Here is a 13,169-nt window from a genome sequence, read left to right as displayed (position 1 = left end):
TCAAATCACTATCACTATCACTCTACTCGGTATCGTACAGATTTCTCAGAGGTGATCTGTGTCTCGACTACTGGGCAATATCAGATACTACTCTAATAGAGATGCTCCATATCTGTAAGTCTAACTCTCTGTGCATTACCCACTTGAAAGATCTAAATCTAATATGCAACATCAACAAAACCTGCTGGCGAGACAAGTTTGTCTCCCAGAGGCTGCCCTATCTCTGGAATAGACTTCCCATTAATGTCAGAGTACCTCACTGACCCTCTTCAAGTGCAACCTTGATGAGTGGATGGGAAACCACAATTTTTTTCTCCAGGGGTTCTACCTGTGTCCCTCATTGACAGGCGTGACAGGTGCTGACTGAGGTTTCTTTTTTGGGGATAAACTCTTGGCTAGGCTTGTAAAGGCCCCAGGGCCATTAGCCTTGTAACCTCCTATGATACTATATACATACCTTCTTACCACCTATAAAATTATCCCACATCCAACTGCCTGTCTAGCACTAAAAGATATTCTACACAATTATATTCCCAGTCGGTCATTGTGATCCAGTGACCAAAAACTCCTGTCTGTCTACAAAACTAGTAACTCTGTTGGGCATTATCTGTACTTGTACAAGGTTGCTAAGGGCTGAAACTCCTTACCTGTATCCATCAGGTTAATACCCTCCCATCACTTAAAACCACTCTGAAAGACTTTCTAGCTGAAATCTGTGTCTGCTCTTACTCAAAACCGGGATAAACTATATCCCTAAAGTACCTTGTCATTTCTTATACTTCTTTACTCTCCCTTTTTTTGCTTACTTCCTTACTGCTATCTACTTATCTTCCCTGACTTTTTCTCTAAATATGCCATAGGTCTGTTTTTCCCTTATTTCATATTGCAATTCCTGTTTGTATTAGACTAACTTACATTTAATTTCTCTACAAACAGTCTAACATTTCTGTAAATATTCAATGATTGTCATATACCTTGTATCGATTCTTAACCAATGTTTTTATATTATGGCTAATTTGTTATAATTATGTAAACTGAACCCCAGCTGAAACCCAGATGAGAACTGTTGCAATAGTATACCCTTCCCACAGCTGCACAGTGCAAGTCTGCAAACACTGGTTGCTACTGATGTACTCATAAAACAAATGGAACCCAGCTGAGAACTGCTGCAATAGTGTACCCTTCCCACAGCTGCATAGTGCAAGTCTGCAAATATTGATTGCTACTGATGTACTCATAACATTTTTTTTTTTCATTTCTTGGATCATAAGGGAGGTGGTTGATATAATTCTTTAGGAGTTGATGAATTTGTATCATTTTCTACAGCATTCAGCTCAGAGAACACATGGTCACAACATAAGGCTGGTTGAGAGTAGGTTGGTTATGTGAAGGTCGTTTGAAGAAAATATCAGCTTTGTAGACAAAGGCAGATGATTATATGACACGTGGACATTACAGTTACACCTATGGAAAACCAGTTAGAGGCACAGTTCACATCAGCCTATGCCGACAAAGTCGATTTTTATGGAGCAAGTTGAACAGCTTTGAAATGACAGATGAATACTGCAAGGAATTTAACGGCAGAATTTTCTCTACCCTTCTTACGGGACCCAGCTATACCTTATAAAAGAATCTTTGCCCTCCTGGAAGACCTGAACTGTGTCCATTAAATCCCATTACAAGACATTGGTCGGGGAGCAACTCATATAAAACAGAAAGACTGCCTAAGTATGTTTATGCTATATATTTGAGCCTGAACATTCCACCTGCGTGCCTAGCCTACCTACCTACCCAGGACTACCAGCAGCCAGCAACAGTCCCCTACATCTTGCTGACCAAACCCTCATTCCTAGTCTGCTATTACTACCATTAGCATTCCTACCTTTTCTCCCTCAATTACTGCTGTATTTCTTACCTTTACTCCTATCTCTATCCTATTTCTTCCCTACATATATCTGGTTCTATAACTTTGCCTTCTACGTGGCCCCCTCACACTTCCTGTTTTTCCTCCTCGTAATCTCTGCCAAACTTACTGGTTCTCTGCCTTCTACCTGGATCTGTACTCTAGTATATTTCTCTATCCTCTTCCCCTGTCCAAACTACTCCCTATCTTAACCTGCCTACTATAAATCTGCTTATAACATACCCCAATACTTCTTACTATTTATACTACCTATTCTAACTTACCTGCTGTTATTATACCTGGCTGATTGTTTCCTCTCAGCAATTTTCTACTTCTTTGGCTTTACTCTTATCCAATTACCCTACAAGAACTCTTCCTATCTATTTCACTCCTATACCTTACCAACGTTTAGCAGTTCTATCACCCCCCACTTTATCGGACCTCCCCACCTACTCCTGATACTCTTCTCTCATTGCTTATTTTTCCCGCCTATCTCCCATACCTGTGCCCTTCCCCCTTACCTCTTCCAACCCTCTCATGCAACGTTACAAATATCTCCCCCCATCCTAGGTTGCCATCTTTATTCCCTACCACTGGCTTGGCTGCTGTGCGTCTCCTATCTGTGCGGGTGGGACAAATAGGGTAAGCTACAGGCTGATTTATTGTCTTTGATGTACTCCAGTATTGTGCATTTTTAGCGTGTTGTAAGGACTAGTTTGTAATAAACTGTTGGCCATGTTTACAGCGTCACATTAGGTCGGCGTTTTTGCTTCGCCGTGCCTTTTCAGTAATAAGGATTACAACACTGTTTGCGCTATTATAGTGACTGTGTTTATATGCCTTAAATACTATTTCGCAGGTTAAACCTCTCTGCTGATAACGTTGTCTACTTCTCGTGTATGTGCTGTACACTGTTTTGTCTTGCATCCTTTTATTTAATTATCACATTTTACGTAAAAGTGATACTAGTTTTGTTGCATGTTGCCTTTTATGCGAGGGCCCTATGTTAATAGCGGCACCCTAAGTCAGCATTTTACATACTTCTTTATTTGATTAAGACTGAAATTATAGTTTAGCTTATATGTGCCTCTACTAAGTGTTTTTTACTTAATATTTCCTAGTTAATTCTAGTGTGCTTACACCTGTTGACTATTTGGCTACTCAAGTGCCTTAGTTTGTTTTTCATTACTGCTTATTCTGGAAAGGCTCTGGCTTACTCTCTAGTTTTTGGCGCCTCTTTAGATATTTTTTATCAGTTGTACTCTGTCGATGACTACATTGTTATTTACCAATGGTCTTTATCAACAAATGCTTTATTCTGTGATTATTGTCTGACATTTTACAGAGCATTTAGCCTTGTTGTAATATTTAAAGGGTCTACTACAGCGTTCTACACTATACACCTTGGTGTCCATATAACGCTCTATAACAGCGTTTAGCGACACTTAACTAAGACTCCTATACAGCATATAGTGCTCCTAACTATCTAATATGATTTACATGTGAAGTGTCACCTAACTGCTTTTTTTTAATATGATTTACATGTGAAGTATCACCTAATTGCTTTTTTTTAACAAATGTCAAAGTCATGTTTAAATTAGAAGAGTGTTAGTTAACCATTTTTCTTAGCTTGTTGAAGTTTACATATCCTTTCTTTTCTCTCTTCACTATCTCACTATCTTTCCCAGATTTTCTCTACCCTTCTTACGGGACCCAGCTATACCTTATAAAAGAATCTTTGCCCTCCTGGAAGACCTAAACTGTGTCCATTAAATCCCATTACAAGACATTGGTTGGGGCGCAACTCATATAAAACAGAAAGACTGCCTAAATTTTCTCTACCCTTCTTACGGGACCCAGCTATACCTTATAAAAGAATCTTTGCCCTCCTGGAAGACCTAAACTGTGTCCATTAAATCCCATTACAAGACATTGGTCGGGGAGCAACTCATATAAAACAGAAAGACTGCCTAAGTATGTTTATGCTATATGTTTGAGCCTGAACATTCCACCTGTGTGTCTACCCTACCTACCTGCCCAGGACTACCAGCAGCCAGCAACAGTCCCCTACGTCTTGCTGACCAAACCCTCATTCCTACTCTGCTATTACTACCATTAGCATTCCTACCTTTTTTCCCTCAATTACTGCTGTATTTCTTACCTTTACTCCTATCTCTATCCTATTTCTTCCCTACATATAACTGCTTCTATAACTTTGCCTTCTATGTGGCCCCCTCACACTTCCTGTTTTTCCTCCTTGTAATCTCTGCCAAACTTACTGGTTCTCTGCCTTCTACCTGGATCTGTACTCTAGTATATTTCTCTATTCTCTTCCCCTGTCCAAACTACTCCCTATCTTAACCTGCCTACTATAAATCTGCTTATAACATACCCCAATACTTTTTACTATTTATACTACCTGTTCTAACTTACCTGCTGTTATTATAACTGGCTGATTGTTTCCTCTCAGCAATGTTCTACTTCTTTGGCTCTTCCTGCTCCATTCGCCCTTCGGGCTCACTCCGCTCCCCTCCCTGCCCCCAAATCTCACCCGCCCCTGGGACCTCTACATTTATTCCCACATAACTACACCCACCACATTCCCTAGCCAATCAGAACGTGTTCTTCTTTCCACCCACTCTATATTAGTCTCCTCCCTCACCCACCATTTCCCTTCTGAACACATACCTATTGCATACAATCCCCTACTCATCTCAACATGCCCTACACTCACCTTCCTCTCCTACCGCTAACTCTATTAACTATTCTTACCTCTACCTACCTCATAACCTACTATGAGCAACCTTTAAATCCTACCTTTTGTACTCCACACATACACACCCTAGCTACCCCCCCAACTACACTTACAACCCATCCCAGTCCCATATACACCAACTCATATCTTCAACCTAAATATCATTGTCTCTCACACATCAAATACCTTATTCTTCGACTCACAAAACACTTGTACTGCATCAAACCCTCACAACTTACTCACCTTATTCAAGGTTTATCATTAATTGATGGGGACATCCACCCCAACCCAGGCCCAAACACAGACATACCATCCCCTAACTCCCAACAATTGAAACCTATGTCTACACCACATACTAAACCTCCCAAATCTCTCTCAATAGCTCATCTTAACATCCGTAGCATATGTAACAAACTTCCTGCTCTTCATGCCCTACTAGAAGTCCAACAGTTTGACATTCTCTGTCTTACTGAAACCTGGCTCAAACCCACAATAAAGGATAACAAAATTATCCCCCCTGGCTATAATATCCTAAGACAAGACCGTCTTACTAAAAAAGGGGGAGGAGTAGCTATACTCTTCAAAACTGGACTGGAAGTAAGTAAATCAGCTCTTACCCCACCACATGGCTCTAATGCTGAACTGATTATTTCCAAACTCTCCCTGAACCCACACAAAACTATTAATATTATCTGTACTTATCTTCCCCCAGGCAACAATCCCCCCATATTAGAAGACCTACTTAACTGGTTTTCAATTAATCTCCTTCAAGAAACAATACTATTAGGCAACTTTAATACTGATTGGAACGGGTGCAAACAAACTAATCCATCTACCCTTATTAACCTGCACGGATTCTATCAAACCATTAACTCCACAACTAGAACAAATAAAAACAATAATAAAGAAACCATACTCGACTGGATCTTGACTAATAGTCCCCAACAAAAGTATTCAACAGGTACCCTCCCAGATGACCTTAGTGACCACTCTCTCACATACATCATTAGGCACAAAACTCATCTAACAACACCTCCCCTAATTCGCTTATCTCGCAGCAAAAAACATTTCAACCTTCATCAGTTTCAAAATGAACTTAGCTTAGTTAACTGGTCACCGCTAAAAACTCTCCCAATAGATGACGCTGTTAACCACTTTAATAATACCTTTCTTACTATTCTAGATCATCATGCCCCCATGCGTTCTATACGCATGAAATCTAAGACAGCTCAATGGCTTACAACCAACACCGAACAACTTATCCTTAGTAGGAATAAAGCCTGTACTAAATGGCGTACCACTAAAGACTCTTTTGATCACCTTAGCTTCAAATAAAAAAGGAACATGACTAAGCTTGCTTTCATACAAGATAAAAAGAACTTTTACACCCAGCTACAGCAATCCTCCCACCACCAGCCAACAAAAATTTTGGAAATCTATTAACTCACTACTATCCCCCGGCAAGGTCGAAACTCCCAACCCACTAGGCTCCTGTCCAGACTCTCCCCTACAAACAGCTAATGCATTCAATAACTTATTTACTTCAACCATACTTAAGCTGGACAACCAACAAAGCCCCGACCCCTCTTTACTAGGTACCCCTAGCTGCACTCCACCACTATTTCAACTTAAACCCATACCCACTTCCTATATTCTAAATTTACTTCAGAAACTCAAACCCTCAACCCCCTCAGCTGACAAATTGCCAGCTGAATATCTCCAGCTGGGTGCTAAAGCTATTGCCTACCCTATCTCTATACTAATCAACATAACCATAAGAGAAAGTACTATACCCTCACTCTGGAAAATCTCCCACATCATCCCTCTCTTCAAAGGGGGCGATTCATTTGAGTACTCTAACTACCGCCCTATAGCACTGCTATCTCTTATTGCGAAAATAATCGAGAAATGTATCCACAAACAGCTATTAAATCACCTCCTATCTAATAATCTCCTAGCTAACTGCCAACATGGCTTTCGTCCTTACCATAGCCCCACCGCAGCCTTATTATCCTTCATAGACTCCATTAATATAAACCAGAATAACAATCTTCTTTCAGCAGCATTCTTTGTAGACCTGTCAAAAGCCTTTGACATGGTGAATCACCAACTCCTCCTACATTGTTTAAAATCTCTCTCTCTCAATAATCTCGCCTTAAGCTGGTTTACTTCCTATCTTCAGAATCGGAAACAAGCTGTTTTATGGAACAACAATCTTTCCGAACTTCTCCCCACCACTTTAGGAGTCCCTTAGGGCTCCATCTTAGGTCCTCTTTTATTTTCCATCTTTATTAACGACCTGTATCTTGCCACCCCACTAACTACTTGCATTCAGTACGCCGATGAAACCACCATCATCTGCTCTGCCATGACCCAAGCTGACCTCCACTCCCTTACCCAAAAAACTTTTACCACTATAGAACAATGGTTCTCCAATCACTGTCTTCTCTTAAACCCTAAGAAAACTAAACTTCTACTCTTTTTACCCACACACTTGTCTCCCTCTATTAGTTTCACACTTACTTCTAACAATGGCACCCTTATCTCTCCTGACCAAACAACCAAACTTTTAGGGGTGACTATTGACAACCTACTTAAATTTGATTTTCATATTAACTCTATCATAAAAGCAACTAACAGAAAATTAGGCTCTCTCTATAGAATCAAATCTTTCTTAACTCCTGAAGCAAGAACTACCATAGCTAGAACATATCTTATCTCTACTCTACTATATGCATCCCCCATATATGCCAATCTTTCTAAACATAACAACAATAGGCTTACAACAGCCTACAATAACATTGCCAGATTTGCCACTGCCTCTCCATATAAAACACATCACTGCCTGAACCTCCTTAACCTAGGGTGGCTGGAGTTACCCCACCTAATTCAATACTATCAGCTTACAATTGCCCATAAAGCCCTTCACCACCCGAAAAATATACCAATGCTTTCCACCCTGATAAAACCATATAACAACCTAAAAACCCTACGCTCTTCCAATAAAATACTAATTCAAACTTCTCTATCAAAGAATACCGCAGGTGACTCTATATTTTCCAACTCAGTTGGTAAAGTTTGGAATCAACTTCCTCCAGACCTTATAGCCCAAACTTCCATCACACTATTTAAAACTAAACTGAAACACTTTCTCACCAATCACTGGCTTTGCTCTTGCAATAACCCTAGCTGATCATTTACCTCCTACCTTCTCATGCATCCCTTGCACTGTCTCCCAACTCTGTTTCTTCATTTTATTTTTTTTTTATTTCTACCTGAAAATTGACTCTCTCAACTACAAACTATAATTTTCTAGTAACTCTATTTTTAGCTTTTAAACTATTTAATTACTTCTAGCACATATTTTACATACCTGTACTTAAGTAATTTGATAGTCTCCGTATTCACCTTTTTGAACTTCCTGAAATGATGGCTTTTAATGCCTGCTGTAGTTGTGTTTTAATTTCCCTGTTGAATTTTGAATGTACTTTTTGTTATTATGTAGTAGATAGTGGAGCTTTTCTCCTCGGGCCTCCACTGAAAATGGACATGTATCCAGTTGGACTAGCCCGGTTAACAAATGTAAAATAAATAAAATAAAAAGTAAAACAAGCTGAACCCAGCTGAGAACTGCTGCAATAGTGTACCCTTCCCACAGCTGCATAGTGCAAGTCTGCAAACACTGGTTGCTACTGATGTATATTCATCCTACACTTTTATCTAAGTTACTCTATGTATAACCACAGCTCCTAGTGCACCACCGTATCTGTTGCCCAGTCTCCTGCTGTTCAACTCCCCCTTGTTTGCCTCAACCACAGCACTCTTTCTCCTGCCATAACTGCCCTCCCTATCCTTATATTTACTTATTTTCTGTCTTGCATTGCTTGCCTTCTCCCATCTGTACTTCATTGAGCTTTTTTATACAATATTCTAGCTCCAGTTCTTTTCTCTGTTTTTACTGGTTATTTGGCAAATGCAGCCTGCTGTGACCACCTGGTTTAACCCACTCCATTCATCCTTGCTGCACTTGGGTTCAATCTGGTCACCTACCCTACCCCCATTCCCACACACCCCAACATCAATTACATTTATACTTCACTAACTCTACCCAAACTTCCACAACAAATAGCAGCCAATTAACAAATTGCATCCTCCAGCTAAAACCCACCTCAAAACAACATCCAATCACATCCCTGTATTCTAACAAGTTAACCTGATAACTAACCTAAACAGTTGATAACCCCTAATACTTTACCAGTAGCATCCAACCTCTAACAAACTCTTCAGCAATCCTATTCCTTTACTAATCAATATTTCACTAATTACAACCCACAGTCATTTTATATCTGAAGAACTCTATCTAATACCATCCCATTTCATTTACTAGTCTCAAAGGTATCATTGTTTCTAGCAAAATGCTTTACCTTCATAGGAAACTCTTACAACTTACTGCCATACACATCATCCCTACTGCAGTTCTTTTACTCATTTTCTCCCTCACCACACATAATTCCCTACTACCATTAGCCAGTAACCCTCCTTGGCAAACCTCCTCACCAGACCTCCCAGAAAAGCCATTAAACTATTCCATATCTCCAGGCCTTTTCAATTCCAACCATTTAGACTACCATGCCAACAAATTCCAACCCCCACCAAACACATCTTATACCTGTCAAAAACACGCCAACCTACAGTATAAGTTCACAAAACTTCTGTTACACCTCTTAATGAAACTAACCAGTCTGGAGACATATATCCCAATCCTGGACCAATCCTCCCACTCCGTACATCTAGCAGCCTTACAAAACACAACTACTCTCAACTTCATAGAAAAACAAATCTTCACTTTTCCTCCTTAATATGAATGTAAGGAGTATTACAAATAAAGTCCATGAACTGCATGCCTTACTCTCCTTCTATGCTCCTGATATTGTTATATTAACCAAGACTTGGCTAAAACCCGCCAATACAAACAATGACATTGTAGCTCCAGGATATAATATAATATGCAAAGACAGGCAGCCAAAAAGGGTGGAGGGGTAGCTATCCTATTTAAAGATCACCTAACATTAGACCATATTGAAGTTGACATCCCTGACTTTGGGAATGCAGAACTACTCTTTACCAAATTAAAACTCAACCCAAAAAACACATTAACATCATTGACAGTTATATCCCACCAGGAAACAAAATCAACATAGTAGAAAACATACTACACTGGGTCTCTCATTCCTTTCCACTTGAAACAGTCCAGATGGGTGATTTTATTAATGATTGGCTAGAATGCTCCTCTCTTAATTCAAAATTACACATTAACCTACATGGATTTATCCAACTGATCTAATCTCCCACAGGAGCTGACAAATCTTCCAAATGTCAGCCTATCCTTGACTGGATTTTGGTTAACAACCCATCCCTACCATCATAGGTAGGCTGTCTTTCTGATGGCCTGAGTGACCACCTTCCAACCTTCTTTATTTAACCATACTCACCATAACAGCCAAACTATAACTACATACACCACAATCAGAAGCAAAAAAATACTTTAACCCACATACATTCATCACTGCCCTAAAACAATGCAACTGGGACTTTCTCAAACAGCTACCCCTAGATGATGCTGTTAACTCCTTTAATACTACTTTTTTGACATTCTAAATTGCCATTCTCCCCCAGAACCATTAGAGTGAAAGTCAACTATGCACCCTGGCTAAGTAAGGAATGCAGATCCCTACTCAAAGCCAGAGAGAAGGCTTGGGAACAATACCACAAATTCAAAACCCAAAGTACAAAAATAACATTCTTTGAACTTTGCAATAAAGCTACAAAACTTGTAAAATAAGACATAATCAATTGCTATCATAATATTCAAAATAAAAATCACCACAATGACCCTCAAAGGTTCTAGGCTGCAGTTAATAATGTACTACTACCAGGCAAAATATCTACCCCCTCTCCAACCTCAAACAACAACTCTGATTGTATATCTACTCAGTTTAATAAATACTTTACAGAAACCATCCTAGCTCTTGCTACTTCTCAACATCACCAACAACCTTGCCCCTGTAGCATCACAGTTCAGCACCTCCTCCCAACTAATTCACCTTACAACCAGTGTCTGTAAATACCATAAAAAACTACTGCATAATGTCAAACCTACCACCCTAGCCACAGATAATCTGCAATTCAAATTTCTACAAATCACAGCTGAAGGGCTAGCATACCCAGTAACAATACTCATTAATAGCTCTATATCTAATAGCATAGTACCTGTCATCTGGAAGATATCCCACATAATACCTCTACACAAAGGAGGCAGTTTCACAGAACCTAGTAACTATCATCCAACTGCCATCTTATCACCCTTATCTAAAATCATAGAGAGAGTCATCCATACCCAACTCATGGACTACCTTCACATCCTCAAACTGCTATCAAAAATGCAACATGGTTTTTGCCTATAACACAGTACCACTACAGCCCTATTGTCCTGTACTAACATAGTCAACCACTATAGAAATCAAGGACAATTTGTATCTGCCATATATGTAGACTTATCCAAAGCCTTTGACATGGTAAATCATAATAAAATGATCAAGATTCTTTCCTCCCTAAACCTTAGTAGCTTCTCTATCACCTGGTTCCAAAACTACCTAACAGGACATTAGCAGGCTGTACTGTGGCAACACCACCTGCCCAGTCTCCTTCCAGTTGTTTTAGGGGTCCCTCAAGGTTCCATCCTTGGATCCCTGCTTTTCTCCCTCTTTCTCAATCAACTTCACACCTCTACTATTCATGCCTCTGTGATACAATGTGCAGATGACTCTACACTAATATGTACAGCCTTTTCTCTACAAGACGTCCACACCATAACCCAAGATTCTTTTCTGTCAGTAGAAACATGACTTACCAACCTCCAACTTATCCTAAACCCCAATAAGACAAAGCTGCTTCTCTTTTATCCCTCTAGAACTCCCTCTGCTCTCTCAACTTTCAACATAGAGTCTAAAAACAAAACTATTATCACCCCAGTAACACATACTAAACTGTGGGGGCGAAGTTGACATAAATCTGAAATTCGACATTCATATTGCCCAAACTATTAAAAAGGTTCACAAAAAATTTGGTCTCCTTTACAGAAAAGGGGAGTAAATATTGTGGGAAGAAATATCCAGGAAATTGTTATGGCTAGGCTTGTATAGGGCTTAGGGCCGATAGCCAAGTACCAACCTATGAACCTATGAACCTATAAAAGCTATCATCATCCATACACACCTCCTGTTCACTCTCTTATATGCCTCCCCAGTACAGACCAACCTCCGTAAAACTGATCTCATCAAGCTAGAATCATGTTACAACAAAATTGCCAAGTTTGCTACTAATGCCACACATAGGTCACATCACTGCACTTCTCTTAAGCTACTAAATTACCTAGTGTGCAAACAGAAACCTTTTGTGACTTAAGGTTATTTGCAAGGAACTTAGCGCTAAAGATGTTTTTTGGCACCTCTGAACCTATGAACACAGTCGAAGAAAATAAGTTGACTTTTAACTTTAAACGAAAAAGTACTTTTTGTCCTCCACTTCCACATATGGTGGAATGCTTTGTTAAAGCCTGTGAAGCTGACATGTATACTTTTTATTCCTCCAAGCATGTTACTAACAAATTTTGTAATTTAGACAAGTCAGAATACCATTCTTTGACTAAGTTGAGTAAACATCCTAGTGCGCTAGTAACAGCAGCAGATAAAGGGGGGGGGGTGGTAGTAATAGACAAGATTGAATACATTAACAGCATTGAGCACTCATTATCAGGTGACAGTTATAAGGAACTCACTCTAGAACAGGTAGTCAATATAATTACTAATATTCATTCAGACTTGTATGATTTACTTATGTGTCGACAGGTAAGCCAGGAAATGTTTGATTTTTTTAAATATAGAGGATCCCCTTATACCAGCGTTGAAAGGCCTACCCAAAATACACAAGGGGATAAGACCGATTCCCATGCGGCCTATAGTGGCAGGGAGACAATGGGCCACATACAACATTTCAGTGTTTATAGAGAAGATGTTAAGACCTATGGTAGATAAAGTGGATACAATTCTGAAAGACACACAACATTTATTGAATGATATTAAGCAATTCAATAGACAGAGTTTAACCCAAAGCTCATTATACTTAGTCACTTTGGATGTTTGCAATTTATTCACCTGCATACCCAATGAATATGGGATGCAAGCAATCCGTGAAATAATGGTGACAGAAAGTGGCTTTTCCAATGACAGACAAATCCTGATTGGTCAATTGTTAGATACTGTACTCAACAACAATGTGTTTATTTTTAACCAGAAATATTACCTACAGACATGGGGTGTGGCCATGGGCACCCCATGTGCGAATTCTTATGCCAACTTGGTATTATATTTCTGGGAAACACACTGTTTATTCAACAATGAGTGGATGAATAAAATATGTCTATATAGGAGATTTGTAGACGACGTCTTACTG

The sequence above is a fragment of the Protopterus annectens genome, chromosome 8.part0 (assembly GCF_019279795.1).
Source record: "Protopterus annectens isolate FY-2018-M chromosome 8.part0, PAN1.0, whole genome shotgun sequence".
NCBI classification, from domain to species: domain Eukaryota; kingdom Metazoa; phylum Chordata; order Ceratodontiformes; family Protopteridae; genus Protopterus; species Protopterus annectens.
This window is presented reverse-complemented; position numbering follows the sequence as displayed.